This window comes from Sarcophilus harrisii, chromosome 2, assembly GCF_902635505.1.
Source record: "Sarcophilus harrisii chromosome 2, mSarHar1.11, whole genome shotgun sequence".
Classification (NCBI taxonomy): Eukaryota; Metazoa; Chordata; class Mammalia; order Dasyuromorphia; family Dasyuridae; genus Sarcophilus; species Sarcophilus harrisii.
In genome coordinates, this window is record NC_045427.1 from 32847343 (window position 1) to 32863783 (window position 16441).

Sequence of the window (16441 nt, forward strand, 5' to 3'; positions counted from 1 at the left end):
AGAGTGGTGGTGGAAGTAGGGGGTGGTGGGCGGGGTTCCTAGTCCATTAGTGCCCTAGGAGCGGCGCAATCAGGGAGGTTCCGATTCTCATTCCAGGCCCGCGATGCAACAGTCTTGAGACTACGATTCCCAGAAGGCCTCTTTCGTTCGACAGGCATCTTTTTCAAGCCCCGGGTTAGAGGATAAACGCTTGTTTCTAAAACCACTGCCGTGTCGCATCTACTACGGTTCCAGCAGCTGTGACAGGGTGAGCGGCACCCGAACGCGAGGCTGGGTACAGCCAAAATCCCAACTGGGAACCCGGGACCCCCAGGGACTGGCTGGGGAGCACACAAAGGGGAGCGACGGAAAAAATACTTGAGTGTTCCCGAGGCAGCGCCTGCGCAAAGCTGTAGGCGAGGATGAGGTGGGGCAACGTAGGTGGAGCACGGAGGGGGCGGATCGCAATCGCCCCGAGACACGCCTCCCCACTTGACTTGGGGGCTCCGCGTCTCCAGGCCAGGGGGCTCCTGTCCGAAGTTTGGTCCTGTCTGCTAGCAGCCACTCTAGGAGCTCTTCCTCCGCCGGGATCCTCCTCTCGTCTCTCATCCTGTCTGAGCTCTGAAGGAGATGGTGTCCCCTCCAGTGACCGTCTCCTTCTGCCCTCCCCCCTACACACGCCTTAGGGTCCCCCTTAGTGAGAAATGGGACTTCTCCTGGGCCTCCTTTCCTCCCCAAGACCTCGGCCTCTAGTGGCCTCTGCGGTGCCCCTGAGGAGACGATAGTCCCCGACTGACCACCAGGCCCGGGCAGATGAGCGGCTCCCCAGAAACACCCTCCAAGTGCAAAGACCACGGGATAGTTATATATTCTTATGCGTTATATAAGAATATTACATAATTTATAATATTATGTATTATAGAATTTTGGCCATCAGAGAACTACATATTTAGAGCTAGAAGATACTGGAGAAATAATTTTATTCCAGGCCCTTACTACAAAATTTAACATTGCTTTTTAAACTTTGAATTCCAGATTCTTTCTCTCCCTCCTTCCTCTTCCCCACACATATTGGCTAGGGAAGCAATAAAATACCCATTATGTATATCAACACATGAAAAGCATTTCCATGTTACCTATATTGCAAAAGAAAAAAATTTTTAAGGCATTAAATTAAAAGAAAGTATAAAGAATCAAATCTTTTATCTACCTTCAGAGTTTATCAGTTCTCTCTCCATTTTTCAGCTTGAATCCTTTGGAATTTCCATGCATCACTATATGGATTAAAGTAACCAAGTGTTTCACAGCTTATCATAGTTACAATATTGCCATTGCTGGTCACCATGTTGTCCATTTCTTAGTATACAATGTTGTTCTGGCAGTCATAGCCCCCACCTTATTCAGTCATTCTTCAACTGATATTCATCTATGGTGAGTGAAAGAGGAAACTATCAAGTAAACAATAATTTGATCTCATCAGTGTGATGATTAAAATTATCCCACATACAATAAAAGAGACTGAGGCAGAGTTCTGAGCCGAGGGGAGACAGAAAGTATCCCTTTCCCTCATCAGTGTTTGTAAACTGATTGTTTACAGATCAGTGTTTGTAAACAAAGGCACATGGAAACAATAACTGAGTGGTCAGTCTTGAAATAAGACATGAATTACTTGAGATGTACAATTGTCAGCAACTCTTTACATCAGTCATTGATGAGACCAGCTTTCTAGTCAGCATAATATAGGTTCTTGGTTAAGAGATTCTAAATAGCAGGGAGAAGTTGTCCAGTTTCCTAGACATGAAGGACTAAGGTCAATGAGGTTTCTCAGTTACCACAATTAAAGTTTTCTCATAAGAGAGCAATTAGACTAGATAGATCAAAAATTGAATAGAAACTTAACCAGCTAGAATCCAGTGTGTCTCACTCAAGTCCTACAGTTAACCTTTTGCTTTCCTAATCCTCTGAATTCCCTTCAGTTTCACACTATTTCAGAAAGGGTTACATTCCAGGAATTACCCCAAATTCTAGGAGTTCTCCCTTGCATTCTTAAAAGATTCCTTCACATCTGCTCAAATCTTTATTCTTTGCCACCACAAATAAAGCTGCTATAAATATTCTTGTGAGTTTTTTAAAATTCATTTTTATTTTACTAAGCTAGCTTATCCAGGAGTAATTAATATTTCTCTGACTGTTTAAATCTCTTTATTTAGAAAGTGCTTTATAATTATGTTAGAATAATTTTTGGGTTGGTCTAGCAAGTAGATTCTCTTGTATTTTATACTGTCTGTGATTATTTTATTTTATTTTGCAAGGCAATTGGAGTTAAAATGACTTGCCCAGGTCACACAGCTAGTTAAGTATCAAGTGTCTGAGATTAGATTTGAACTCAGGTTCTCCTGACTCCAGGGCTGTGCTCTGTTCATTGCACTATCTAGCTGTCCCCTGTGGGTATTTTTAATGGAATTTCTCTATCTCTTATTGCTGAGTTTCTTTTGTTTTCTTTTGTTTTGGTTTTTTTAGTAATATGTAGAAATACTGATGTGAGTTTATTTTATATCTTGTGATTTTGGTAAAGTTCTTCATTATTTCAAATTGTTTTTAATTGGTTATCTAGGGTTCCCTTAAATATACCATCATATCACTTGCAAAGTATGATAGTTTTGCTCAAATTTTGCTCTATTAAGTTTCTTTTTTCTTATCTTATTACTATAATTAGCATTTTTTGTATACCATTTAATAAAAGTGTTCACAATGACCATTCTTGCTTCATCTCTGCCCTTTTTTGGGAAGGCTTCTTGTTTGTCCCTATTACAGATAATGCTTGCCCTTGGTTTTTGATACATACTCCTTGTTTAAAGAAAAGATTCATCTATTCCGATTTTTTCCAATGTTTTTTTAATACCAGTGGCTGTTGTGTTTTGTCAAAAACTTTTTCTTTGACTTTTGATATAAACATATGATTTCTGTTGTTTTCTTACTATCATGTTTAATCGTGACTTTTTTCCTTTATGAACTTATATGGTAAGATATTTGGAACTAAATATTTAATATTGATATTGGCTTGTCATAATTGGTTCCCTTCAGTATAACATGCTTACCTTGTTTACACTGTGAATGTTTATTTTTGCTTTGATTGCACAATTGCAACTCCTGGTCTTTTGAATTCATCTGATAATTTTATTACAGCCTCTCACTTTTATTCTGTATATGACTTTACTCCTTAGATATGTTTCCTTTGAACAACAGGTTATGTACGTGTGTAGTAGTCTACCTTCTTTTGTCCCCTTCAGATACAAAGTTAATGAGTTATTCTTTTCCTTCTTATCCTTCATGTTTGTATGCTCTTCTCCTGTACCCCAATTCTGAGAAATAGTGAAATCCTCCCCCTTCTTTCACATTTCATTCCTAGTGTGGTTTCTTTTCTCACTTAAAAGTGATAAATCTGAACAAAAAAAAACCCACATTTTAAATCTTGTGACTTCTTTTATTCTCTGTCCTTTTATTCTTAAAGTCTATGGGATTCTGACAGGATACTTCTTTTCCTGTCCTTGGATATTTGGATTTAAGAACTTCCTAGACTGTTTCAATGGCTTAAAAGTATTTGGCTGGGAGGGTGAATGTTGAAAATAATCATTGCATACATTTTGAAAATAAAAAGTTTTAATAATAATAAAAATAATTTAAAAAGCATTTGGCTTTCCAACTTGCACTTTTCACTTGTTTTTATCTTTCGGGTATTTCTCCTCAATCTGGTCTTTTTATCACAAATTCTACAAAATCCTCTTTTGTTAAAGATTCATGTTTTCCATGTGGTATTACTGTTTTATAGGGTTTCTTATACTTTACTATAAGCCTTTACCTTTTACCATTTGTAATATAATCCTCTTAGATATTTTTCCCCATTGTAAGAGTTGTAAAAGAGAATCTTAGATGATCCTAACAACTTGATACTTTGAAGTCTTTAATTCTGACTGATTGCTATATTATTTTTTTCCTTTGACTTGGAAGCTCAGGATTTTTGCTGATATTACTATTAGTTTTCAATTTTTTTATTTTTTATTTCAGGAGGACAGAAGAAAAGTTTTCTATTCTTTATTTGATTTTGGTTCTAATATATCTGAGAAATTTTGTAATTTTTAATATGGCATTCAGGCTTTATGTTTGGTTACATCTTTTAGGGAATCTAGTGTTTCTTATTTTATTTTTTTTTTGTCGTGTTTTCCCTTAATTTTTTCAGTATTTTGATTCTTGGAACTCAGTCTGTAGTCAGTAAACATTTATTAACTTCTTTTTATATTCAAGGCACTCTACTAAGTGATGGTGATACAAATAAGAAAAAGAAAGACATTTTCTGTGGTCTAATGGCTTACAACCTAATGAGGGAAGATGACTTATAAAAGAAAGGTGAAAAGGAAGAGAGTTAGGGTATGGTACTTAGTTCTAGGGCATGACATTTTTGGAGTTGGAAACTACCAGATGCAGAAGTCTGAGACCTCTGTAGGGAAAGACTTTGGGAGGAATTTACTGCCCCTCCATCCAGCCCTTCAATCTTAGGGAACAGGCAAGTAAAAGAGGAAGAAAACACAAAATTGCCAGTATCATAAATGAAAAAGAGGTATATGTATAACAAATGAAGAAGTAAAATAATCTATTAGAAAGTATTCTTCCCAGTTGTATGCCAATAAACCTGACAATCTAAATAAATTGGGTGTATGCATTTATTTGTAAGTGTGTTTCTGTGTTTAATGCCTCTATTAACAGAATAAGAAATAAAGGCCTTAAACTAATTTTAGAAAAGAAGTTGAGTAAGGTATAAGTGAGCTTATAAAGTATATGAAATTTTAAAAAATCTCTGGATTTATAAGGTAACTATATCAAACATTTAATGAATTTAATTAAATATTATATAAAGCTCTTTGAAAAAAATTATACCAAATTCTTTATACATACCAATTTGATATTACCTAAACCAGAGAAAAAGATTACAGCCATGTATCACAGCTATACACTGATATCTGATGACGATATTTGATTTATTTTAGGAGTTTAGGGTTGGTTTAATATAAGAATAAATGCCTACATAATAAGTTGTATTAATAACAAAAACAATAATAATCACATGATTATGTCAATAGATGCAAAGCTTTTGAAAAGACATATCATATAATTCTATTAAATAATATAAACCGTAAAATAAAGGCAAATTAAAGAGTTTCTGCCTCATTCATCTGATTGGCATAGTTGACAAAGCTGGAGTAGCTGCATGAAAACAGGTATATTAACACACTGTTTCTGGAGCTGCAAACTGGGATAGCCATTCTTTTTGTTGTTGTTATTTATTCTTTGTTCTGGAAGAGGATCAATGACTTCATGAGGGTGATGTCTTGGCTTGTTCATGAGTTGGATTTAGGTGAGACAGAGCTGTGCAAAGTAAAATTGGGTAAGTAGAAGCTAGTCATAAGACAAAAAGAAAGAATAAAATCAAATCAAAAGGATAAAAAGGGAAATATAAAACATCTCATTGGAAAAACTGAAAACTAGATTCAGGAGAGATAATTTAGAAATTATTAGAATACCTGAAGGTCACAATTCTCTCACCCTTCCCCTTTCACCCATAAAAAAGCCCAGATATCATTCAAGAAATTTTCAAGGAAAACTGCTCAGATACCCTAGAACTAGAGAGCAAAATTGAATCTACCAATCACCTCCTGAAAGAGATCCCCAAATAAAAACTAAGGAATATCATAACCAAATTCTAGAATTCCCAGGTTAAAGCGAAAACATTACAAGAAGCCAGGAAGAAACAATTCAGATATCTTACAGGCATAGTAAACATAACATAAGCTTTAGCAGCTTCTATATTGAAAGAAAGTGCTTGAGAAAGGATATTCTGGAGGGCAAAAAGTTAAGATTACATGGAAAAATCACTTACCCAGCAAAAAATGATTATATTCTTTCAGAGAAAAAAAATGGCTAGAAAGTGAAATAAAGAACTTTTAAGCATTTTCAATTGGAAAAAAAAAGCTGAATTGAAATTTTGACTTTCAAATGCAAGACTCAAAAGAAGCATAAAAAAAAAATGAAAGAAATCAAAAAGGGCTTCATCAAGCTTAAACTGTTCGAATTCCTACACAGGAAGATGATACTTGTAAATGCTAAGAACTTTATCATTCTTAGAATAGTTAGGTGTATACACAGGTATGAGTTGAATATAATGGAATGATATCTTTAAAAAACATATGAAAAAGAAATACAGCGAGAGAAGGAGAAAAGGAGAGGTATAATGGAGGTAAATTATCTCACTTAAAAGCAGTGCAATAAGTGTGTACATTGGAGATGAAGGTGGCGGACATGGGTGGCAACACTTGAATCTGCCTTTTGCCAGATTGGAGCAGTTGGTACTAAAAAACAAGATACTTTGTGGATAGACCAGGAGAGAGAGACAGAGAAAGAGAAAGAGAGAGAGAGAGAAAGAGAGAGAGAGAGAGAGGAGAGAGAGACACAGACAGAGAGACAGAGAGACAGAGACAGAGAGACAGAGAGAGAGGGAAATAGATAGTTATTATATAACTTTATTACTATAATATAATCTGCTTTGTTACAATGAGTTTACCCCTTTTCCTACACCATGGAAGGGGAAAGTAGGAGTGGTAGAAAATAGATTTTGTTAAGGTTCTTGGGACCCAAAGAAGAAGGATGAGAAGAATCCTTTTTTTTTTTTTTTTTTTTTTTTGTGAGTAGTCCTTCCTCCTAATACCCTGATAGGTCATATCTTTTTATCTAATATATATTAAGGATTTAAGATTCAAGTGCTGGATTCAAATCTGCTTTTGGGGGAAGTACTACTACCTTAAAGAGAATTGAATTAAAAAGTAAAAGGCAGCAAAGTATAAAGAAAAGAACACCAGACTGTGTCAGAAGACATAATTAAGACTCAGTTATACTTTTACAAAATCCATATGTCTACTTTCTCTTTTTTTCCTCTAGAGTATTTTATTTTTCCAAATACATGTAAAGAGTTTTCAACATTCATTTTTGTAAGACTTTATTTTCCAATTTTGCAAGTAATCTGATATAATGTGCAATCCTTTTAAACATATTTCCATATTTGTCATGTTGTGCAAGAAAAATCAAACTAAAGAGGGGAAAAAACCACAAGAAGGAAAAAACAAACAAAAAAAAGTCAAAAATACTATGCTTAATTCACATTCAATCTCCATAGTTCTCTCTCTAAATGTGGATAGCATTTTCCATCCCAAGTATATTGGAATTACCTTGAATCACCACATTGTTGAAAAGAGCCAAGTCCATCATCATATAATCTTGTTACTATGTTCAGTTTTCTCCTGGTTCTGCTCACTTCACTTAGCATCAATTTATGTAAGTCTTTCCAGGCTTTTCTGAAAGCAGCCTGCTCGTTATTTCTTTCTTTTTCTTTCTTTCTTTCTTTCTTTCTTTCTTTCTTTCTTTCTTTCTTTCTTTCTTTCTTTCTTTCTTTCTTTCTTTCTTTCTTTCTTTCTTTCTTTTCTTTTCTTTTCTTTTCTTTTTTTTTCTGAAGCAATTAGGGTTAAGTGACTTGCCCAGGGTCACAAAGCTAGGAAGTGTTTAGTATCCAAGGTCCAAGGACTTTTTTGAACAGGTCCTCCTGAGTTCAGGGCTGGTGCTCTATCCACTGCACCACCTCGCTGCCCCTCATCATTTCTTATAGGACAATAATATTCAATTATATTCATATACCATAACTTATTCAGCCATTCCCCAAATGGAGGAGCTCAATGATGGGTACCTCAATTTCCAATTCCTTTCAATACAAAAAGATAAGCTATATTTCTTAGTAGCTAATTGAATTGAAGCATAACTAATCATGATAATTAAAATGAGGACCATATTTAGAGATATATGGGATGATGATAAGAGGCATGCCTGAAAGAAGGTTAAACAACTAGGCTCTTGTTTGGATTTAGTTTTCAATTTGAAAAATGAAGATCAAGAGCCCAAGAGTTGTCAATTTGAGATGGATAATCAAAGTAAAAGGAGTCAGATGGGATCCAATTATTCTGAAAGAAGTGTACAAAGTGTTTGCTTAGTCATTCTCAGATATTCCTGAAAGACCTTGGAAAAGGGAATTAGAACTGGAAAAGGGGATTCAGTTGTATTGAAAGAAGTATACAAAGTGTCTGATGACTTAGTCATTCTCAGATATCCCTGAAAGACCTTGGAGAAAGGAATTAGAACTAGAAAAGTGACCTGCCAAGTTTCAAGAAAGAGAAAGTGCATTCTACAAATCTTAGGCTAGTGACTTGAGATTCTGGCATATTTCTAGAATGCATTTTTAAAAGCGTCGTTTAGTGAACAATTAGGAAAGGATATTTTTCTATCCTGTCTTTTGCTATTCACGTAAGTCATTTCTAGAAAAAAGTTATGTTTTTCTTCATAGCAAAGAAACAGTTACACAAAAATGCCAGTTATAATGAAATCTGGAAAATTCAAAAAATGTTCTCCTCTCCAGTAGTTTTAATTTTTTTCCGTTACTCAGAGCTCAGCATCTTTTTCTTTTTAAAAGAAAATGTTTTGTATTCTTTGTGTATAATGCTCAGTTTATTTCACACTGCGTCAGTTAATTCACATTTTCTGTGCTTTTCAAAATTCCTCTTGTCATTTCAAATAGTATAATATAGCCATATGCCAGTTTTTTAAGTCCTTTTTTTGATGAGAATTCAGTGTGTTTCCAGTTCATTGCTACCCCAAAGAGTGGTCTTATGAGTGTGTTGTGTCTAAACTCATCTGTGACTTTGTTCTGGTTATAGAAAAAGGGCATGGGAGCATGGAACAGTTAAAATATCTTTGAATCTTAAGTTGAGTTGAATTGGGTTCAAAGTGCAGACCTGCAATTTATAATTCCTACTGAGAGGGAATTTATATTCAAAAATTATAATAATTAGAGTTATTCCTGGGTAGGCACAAATATTTTTGTTGTTTCAGGAATCAGTGACATTCCAGGATGTGGCTGTGGAATTCACCTAAGAGGAGTGGGTTCATTTGAACCCATCTCAGAAAAAGTTGTACAGAGAGTTGATATTGGAGAACTATAGAAACTTGGTCTCTTTGGGTAAGAGTAGTTACCCCTTTGCAGTCTTGATATTATACCATGTTGATTTAAGATTTTAACAGTTATTCTTTGGCATACAAAAGAAAATTATTCCTAGCCCATGTGTGGCCAAGAGACACAGTACTTGTGCTACTTGTTTCCTAGATAAAGGTCTTTTCTTAGTATGTCTTGTATATCTAGAAACTGACTGGTTGACTTATCGTTATCCTTGAGAATGTACCTTCCTCTCTCTTTTGGTTCAAATCCAAGATATTTTTTGTTAATCATATTTGAATTGTTTTCATTGTCTGAGCAGAATCAGATAACACTTTTTCCTAAGTCCTACTTAATAACCCATTCCTACTTAATAGAACATCCTTCATTGTTCCTGCTCTGTTGATCATTTTTAGTCAAACCTCTTTTAACACGTTGAAAGAGGTAGTCTTATGATATCATCAAAGCCTATTGAGAATTTAAAATGTCACTTTTTAATTCAAGAAGTTCTTTTTTTATGTATCTCTTTACTCACATAAGTCTGTTTTCAAAGAAAGTGTTTATCTCTCTGTGGGCTAGTTATATCTGTCCTGTTCATTGAAAATTATCTTATTTTAAATATATTCTCTTGCCTCGGTTATAAGAATTCATTCTCCCATTTAAAATAAGCATATCATTTAAAATATTAATATGCCCTTTTGGCTTTTGTTTTCTTTTCTGATACTTTTTGCTCTGTTGCTTAACCAAACGCTTATGTTTCTTTCTTTGCTGCTGTACTTTGTAAAATATTTTATCTTAATCTAATTCCCCTTCTATTAGTCTATCATGTTTTATGTTATCCTGTTTCTCTAGCTGCTTTGAAATCAAGTTTTTAAAGGCACGATAATATGTTCCAGTGAAAGGCTTTATTGTTGTTGTTTTGGTGATAACTGAATCATTGAATCCACAGGTTTTGAGCATTTTGTATTTCACAAAAAGCTATGTAAATATTTTTGAAAAATGTTTTTGTTTGCTTTCAGTAACATTTTGAGGATGTAGACCTAGCAGTGGGATCATTAGGACAGTGATTATAAAGTTTTGTAATTACAGCTTAAATTGTTGTTGCTTTTGAGAAAAAACTGCTTTGTTGTTTTGAATCAAAAAAAGAAGGGAAGATACATTCTCAAGGATAACAATAAATCAAACAGTCAGTATCATGTAACAGTTTAATAAGTTCCTATTTCAGCATAACTTCCAAAATTATCATTTTAAAGAATCTTAACTAATCTGATGACTATTTGATGATACTTTCAAATTGTTTTGAGTTTCAATTCTTTGATTACCAGAATTTCAATATTGTTTTAGGCAATTATTAATAATTTCTCTTGTGAATAGTACCTATATGACTTTTTGGACCTTTTTGGAATTAAAGCTTGGAATTAAATTACAAATTTAATGAATTTCTTACCATGTAGATATGTTGGATTTTTAGCAGAAATTTATGGCTACAATTGTCTGATATGATCTTTTCCACATATTTTTCTTTCTTCTATTTATTCTATGTCTCTTTTTATATCTTTTCATATCAATAGCCTACCAATTCTTCTATTTCTTTCTGTTCGGTGTTTTTTTTTTTTTTTTTTTTTTTTTTTTTTTTTTTTTTTTTTTTTTTTTTTTTTTTTTTTTTTTTTCTATTTCCACTTTAAGTAGTAAGGATATATTTCGTGGTTATTCAGTCATTTTTTCAACATGTCCAACTCTTCACTACTGAATGCAGAGTTTTCTTGGCAGAAATAAGGGAGTAGTTTGCCTTTTCCTTCTCCAAGTCACTTTATAAAAATAGACTTTACACAAACATCATAAATTGACATGCCTGTGGTCACATAGCTAATTTCTGAGTCCTGATTTGATCTCAGAAAAATGAGTCCTGACTCTAGGACCAGCCATCTATTGTAGACGGCTAAAACTCTTGAGTTGATGGCATTGAAGTCAGGACAGCCGAGCACTTGAGGCTAACTACCAAGTGGACAATACTCTATGGGCATATGCTTGGAAAATGGCCCTTCCCACTATCCTGGGCTGGCTCGATGATTGGTGTATATGGAGGATTGTAGGAGGGGCTAGGGGGTGGAGTAAGACTAGCCAGAGTTACTTTGGTGGTAGACGAGGAAGAAGGCGGTTGCAGAGATTCTGCTTCCATCCTGTACACTTCTACTCCTAAAGACCAAGAATAAAGACCAAGGACTTTTGCTCATCCTGACTCCTGCTGATTCTGAGGTATCCTGGGTGCTAGCGCGGTCATCACAATCTATCTTCTGTGCCATTTAGTTGCCCTAAGGCTACTTTCTCAAACTTTCAAAAGTCAGTTTTTATGAATTGGCTTTCATTTCTTTATTCCATTCAAATGTCAACCATTCACAATTGAGTAAATTCATCTTTCTTACTCATCTTTCCAGGTAATTTCATACCAATCAATTTATATTTTAATTTATTTTAAATAATATTTCATATAAGATAAATTGTGATCCTTAGGGAAAGTGTAGTGAGTAGTATTATATGGAAAAGCAAAAGAGTAGTTCTAAAATCTTTTGAGGAAGTGGAAGACTATGGAAATGAAAGAAACGGCAGGATTAACCAGCTCTTTATTCTTCCTTTCAGGGAGCAAAGAATGGTATAGAGAGAAATCTTATGAATGTAGTGAATGTGAGAAGACTTTCAGTAGTAAGATACAACTTACTGTGCATCTGAGTATTCATACTGGAAAGATTCTTTATGAATGTAAGGAATGTGGGAAGGCTTTCATCTACAACTCAGAATATGGTCTCCATCAGAGAATTCATACTGGAGAGAAACCTTATGAATGTGATGAATGTGGGAAGGTCTTAAATCAGAGAATTCATAATAGAGAGAATCTTTATGAATGCAAGGAATGTGGGAAGGCTTTCCCTCATAAGTCAGATCTTATTACCCATAAAATAAATCATACTAGAGAGAAACCTTATGAATGTAGTGAATGTGGGAAAACCTTTGATAGGAAGTCAAATCTTACTGTACATCAGAGAATTCATACTGGACAGAGATCTTATGAATGTAATAAGTGTGGAAAGCCCTTTAGGAGTAAGCAATGTCTTAGTGTACATTGGCGAATTCATACTAGAGAGATTCTTCATGAACATAAGGTTTGTCACTGTAATTCAGGACTTATTTGCCATCCAAAAATCTATACTTGACCAAAACCTTTTGAATGTAGTATATATTGAACAGCCTTCTAGCTAACAGAAATCTTATGTTGATGACATAATTTCTGCTCACTTTTCTATTAATAATATTTTCTTTTTTCCATTTACTTATTAAGATAGTTTTCAACATCTATTTTTGTAAAATTTTGAACTCAAAATTATTTTTCCTTCTCTTCCTTCCCTCCCACCTCCCCAGGAGAGCAAGAAATCAGATATAAGCTATATCTTCATGATGACAGTAGACACACTTGCTCAGTTGTCTGAATCTCAAAGTGAAGAAATTGAGTGAAATGCCAATAAACAGTAAGAGTAACTATTACTCCCTTTTTAATAGCTTTTTATTTACAAGATATATGCATGGGTAATTTTTCAGCATTGACCCTTGCAAAACCTTCTATTCCAACTTTTCCCCTCCTTCCCCCAGATGGCAGGTAGATCAATATATGTTAAATATGTTAAAGTATATGTTAAATACAATATATGTATGCATGTCCATACAGTTATTTTGCTGCACAAGAAAAATCGGACTTAGAAATCAGGTAAAATTAACTTGAGAAGGAAATCAAAAATGCAAGCAGACAAAAACAGAGGGATTGGAAATGCTCTGTTGTGGTTCACACTCCTTTCCCAGAGTTCTTTCGCTGGGTGTAGCTGGTTCTATTCATTATTGAACAAATGGAACTGATTTAGTTCATCTCATTGTTGAAGAGAGCCTCGTCCATCAGAATTGATCATCATATAGTACTGTTGTTGAAGTACATAATGATCTCCTGGTCCTGCTCATTTCACTCAGCATCAGTTCCTGTAAATCTTTATAAGCCTTTTTGAAATCATCCTGCTTGTCATTTCTTATAGAACAATAATATTCCATAACATTCATATACCACAATTTATTCAGGCATTCTCCAATTGATGGACATCCATTTAATTTCTAGTTTCTAGCCACTACAAAGAGGGCTGACACAAACATTTTTGCACATACAGGTCCCTTGCCCTTCTTTAAGATTTCTTTAGGATATAAGCCCAGTGTAACTATTACTTTTTAAGGTGTCACTGGCCCTATCATCTCATTAGTGATATTTGAAAAAAAAAAAGAATGAAATACTCATTATGGTCAAAGGACATAATCAGGGAGTTTTCAGAAAAAGAAATCAAAGCTACAGTTATATTTTAAAATGTTTTGAAACTATTGATTAAAGAAATTTAAATGAAAGCAACTCTATGATATCCCCTCACACCTATGAGATTGGATAATATGATAAATAAGGAAAATGACCAATTCTGGAGAGTATATGGAAAATTAGTGATACTAACGCACAATTCACAATCATTCCAACCATTTTGGTGAACAATTTGGAACTATGCTGAAATGTCTGTAGAAATGTGTATTCCCTTTCATCCAACTATAGTATTACTTGTTTTATATACCAAAGATTTCAAAGAAAAAGGAAAAGCACCTATATGTACAAAAATATTTATAGCAACTCATCTTCTTGTGACAGTAAAGTATTAGAAATTGAGATGTTCATTATTTGGGGAATGGCTGGAGAGGCTGTAGTTTATGGTTGTAATGGAATATTATTTTGTTGCAAGTTATGATAGGTGGTCACTACATCACTTAGTGCATAGAGCATTGTGCTCAGTCATTTTAACCGGAGATAAATGTGATCTTAGATACTTAATATCTCTGTGACACTTGCAAATCATGAAAACACTTTTTGCCTTAAACTACTGGAGAAGGAAATCACAAAACTACTCTTATTATCTTTGCCAAGAAAATCCCCTTAATGTGATCATGAAAATTGGAGCTATCATTGAACCACTGAGCAACAAGAACAGCAACATAATGAGGGGTATGGCTTTAGAAAAACCTGTGAAGATCTATGTGGATTGATACAGAATGAAGTGTCAAAACCAGAAGTTCATTGTACACAATAATAGCGATATTCTAATGATGACCAGCAGTCAAAGACTTAGTTATTCTGATCAAAAGAAGTCCAAAGGATTTATGATGAAACACACTATCCACCTTCAGAGTACCAATTGATAAATTCAATATAAATTGAAGTATGATTTTTTTCATTTTCCTTATTGTTTTTGCTACAATGCTAAATTTTTAAAATTATTTAAAATGATTTCATATGTATAGTTGATATATTTCTTGCCTTATCATTGGATTGGGGAGGGACTGGAAAGAGAATTTTGGATGTCAAAATGTTAAAAAGAATGTTAAAAATAAATAACTTTTTTATTTAAATGGTTTAAAAAAGAGGTTTGGTATCACTAACATGGGCCAGCTTATTGAACTTCTAGAGTTGAGTTTTTCTGCATCAGAGAGTAAAATCCTCAATAATCTGTTGCCAGATGACTGCAATGTCCAGTGGGGGCCAATTTTTGGAGGTACAAGCTTGGGCTCTAGGGTCATGGAAGATTTGATGAGTGTCTAATGTACACAACTCCTCAACTACCTGACCAGTCTTGGAAGTCACTTGGTCTTCTCTCTCAAAGATTTACAATCCCATTAGTCCAGTAGCCCCATCCTCTCAACCACAAATGTCCCAAGAGGCTCAGTTTCTGGAGCTGCTGCCTCTTCTAGCCCTTTTCAGTGTTTTGTAGTATCTTCCCACTTGCTGGGCAAGCATATGTAATTGGCTTGTAAATATAGGCTTAGTGGGCTTTAATGAAAGAATTAGTATTTTATTCTAGTCAGTAAGAAAGATACTGGATCCCTGGAACTTAATGATATTGGCTGATTTAGGAATATCAATTTGTTAATTGTACAGAGAATGTGTTGAAAAAGAGAAAAACTGCCTGTTTGCCTGTTTTAGGCTGAACTTGTATACAAGTTACCTCTACTCAGAGATGGCCAACTCCTTTGTAAATTGTTGTTTTTGGCAAACCATAATTCAAGAGGACTGAAGATAAGGATACTTATTTCCTGCAGAGATGATGGATTTAAAATACAGAGTGAAACTTAAATTTTTGAATGTGACCAATATGGAAATAGACTTTGTTGGACTATGTGTACATGATAGAACGGTTTTACTTTTCTTGGATTTTGTTCAATGAGAGAGAAGGAAAAATTGCTAAAAATAAAAGTAAAATTTTAAATTGGAAAATTCTACACTTAGCACTTAGAGCATGCCAGCACCTGAGATAAAATGCTTCATTATATGCAGAATAAACAAAAGAATTACAAATTATGGGAAGAATAAATTCAAGGGAATAGCAGTAGTGGACAGGTGAAGGAGAAGCTTTGGGGATTTACACTTCTTTCCCATCCTCTGCTACAACAAACTAGGCTCTTCACACACACACAAGAGGGAAGTGAGGAAGGTGAAATAAAATGGGAAGGAAGGAAGAATGGACTTGAGCATCAGCAAAAAGCATCCCTGGAGTGGTCAAGGGGAAAGAAAGTAAGAGATTCAAATGGCCCTTCCAAATGACCATTTATTAAATATGTAACATGTACAGATTCTTCCTGCAGAATTTAAGTAGTCAGTTATCAGTTCATGAATCATGATTCATGATCCATGAATCCATTTAAAATTAGTGAAGGCAGATGTGTAGTCCCTTATTAGTAAGGAGACTAATAACAAGTAAAACTTAATTTTCCCTGATAGGAGGAGGGGCCAAAGGAAGGTGAAAGTTGGAAACTAATGGGTAGAGAGAATAGGAACTTTGGAACTGTTTAGATAGCAAACAAAGGGTACTGCTCTCCAAAGTAATATAATCCAGAGTGGTTGAAGCCTCTTGTAAATTATGTATAACCTACTTAAAGCAATCTGTCAGGACTGGATATAGATGTTTTGCTACTTTTAGATAAGCTGAGTGAATTAAAACTTAGCTATCTTTTTTATCTTGGAGAATCCTGCTTGGGGAAGTGACCATGTTTATTTGCTATCAACACTTTTACAATGAGTTTTGGGTGCAGAAAAAAAACATCAGCTAATCTTAGCAAATTCAAAGCAAGTGTTGACTGTCAATGATCGAACACAACCTAAACTTGGCCAGGAGCTTCATATTTAAGGGTTCTCTCTCCTCTCCCCCACACCTAGAAACATAAAGAGGATTTATGTGTTTAATTATGTTAGATTTGGGATTCTCTTTTTTTCCCCTTGTCCATTTCAAGGTTGAAACCTCATGTCCAAAGTGGCTTCTG

At 34.5% G+C, this 16441-nt stretch overlaps 1 gene segment (V, D, J or C); it reads right to left on the minus strand.

The window, feature by feature from the left end:
* The window catches only part of LOC100935631, an 824790-nt gene that overhangs the window by 420741 nt on the left and 387608 nt on the right, over positions 1 to 16441 (minus strand).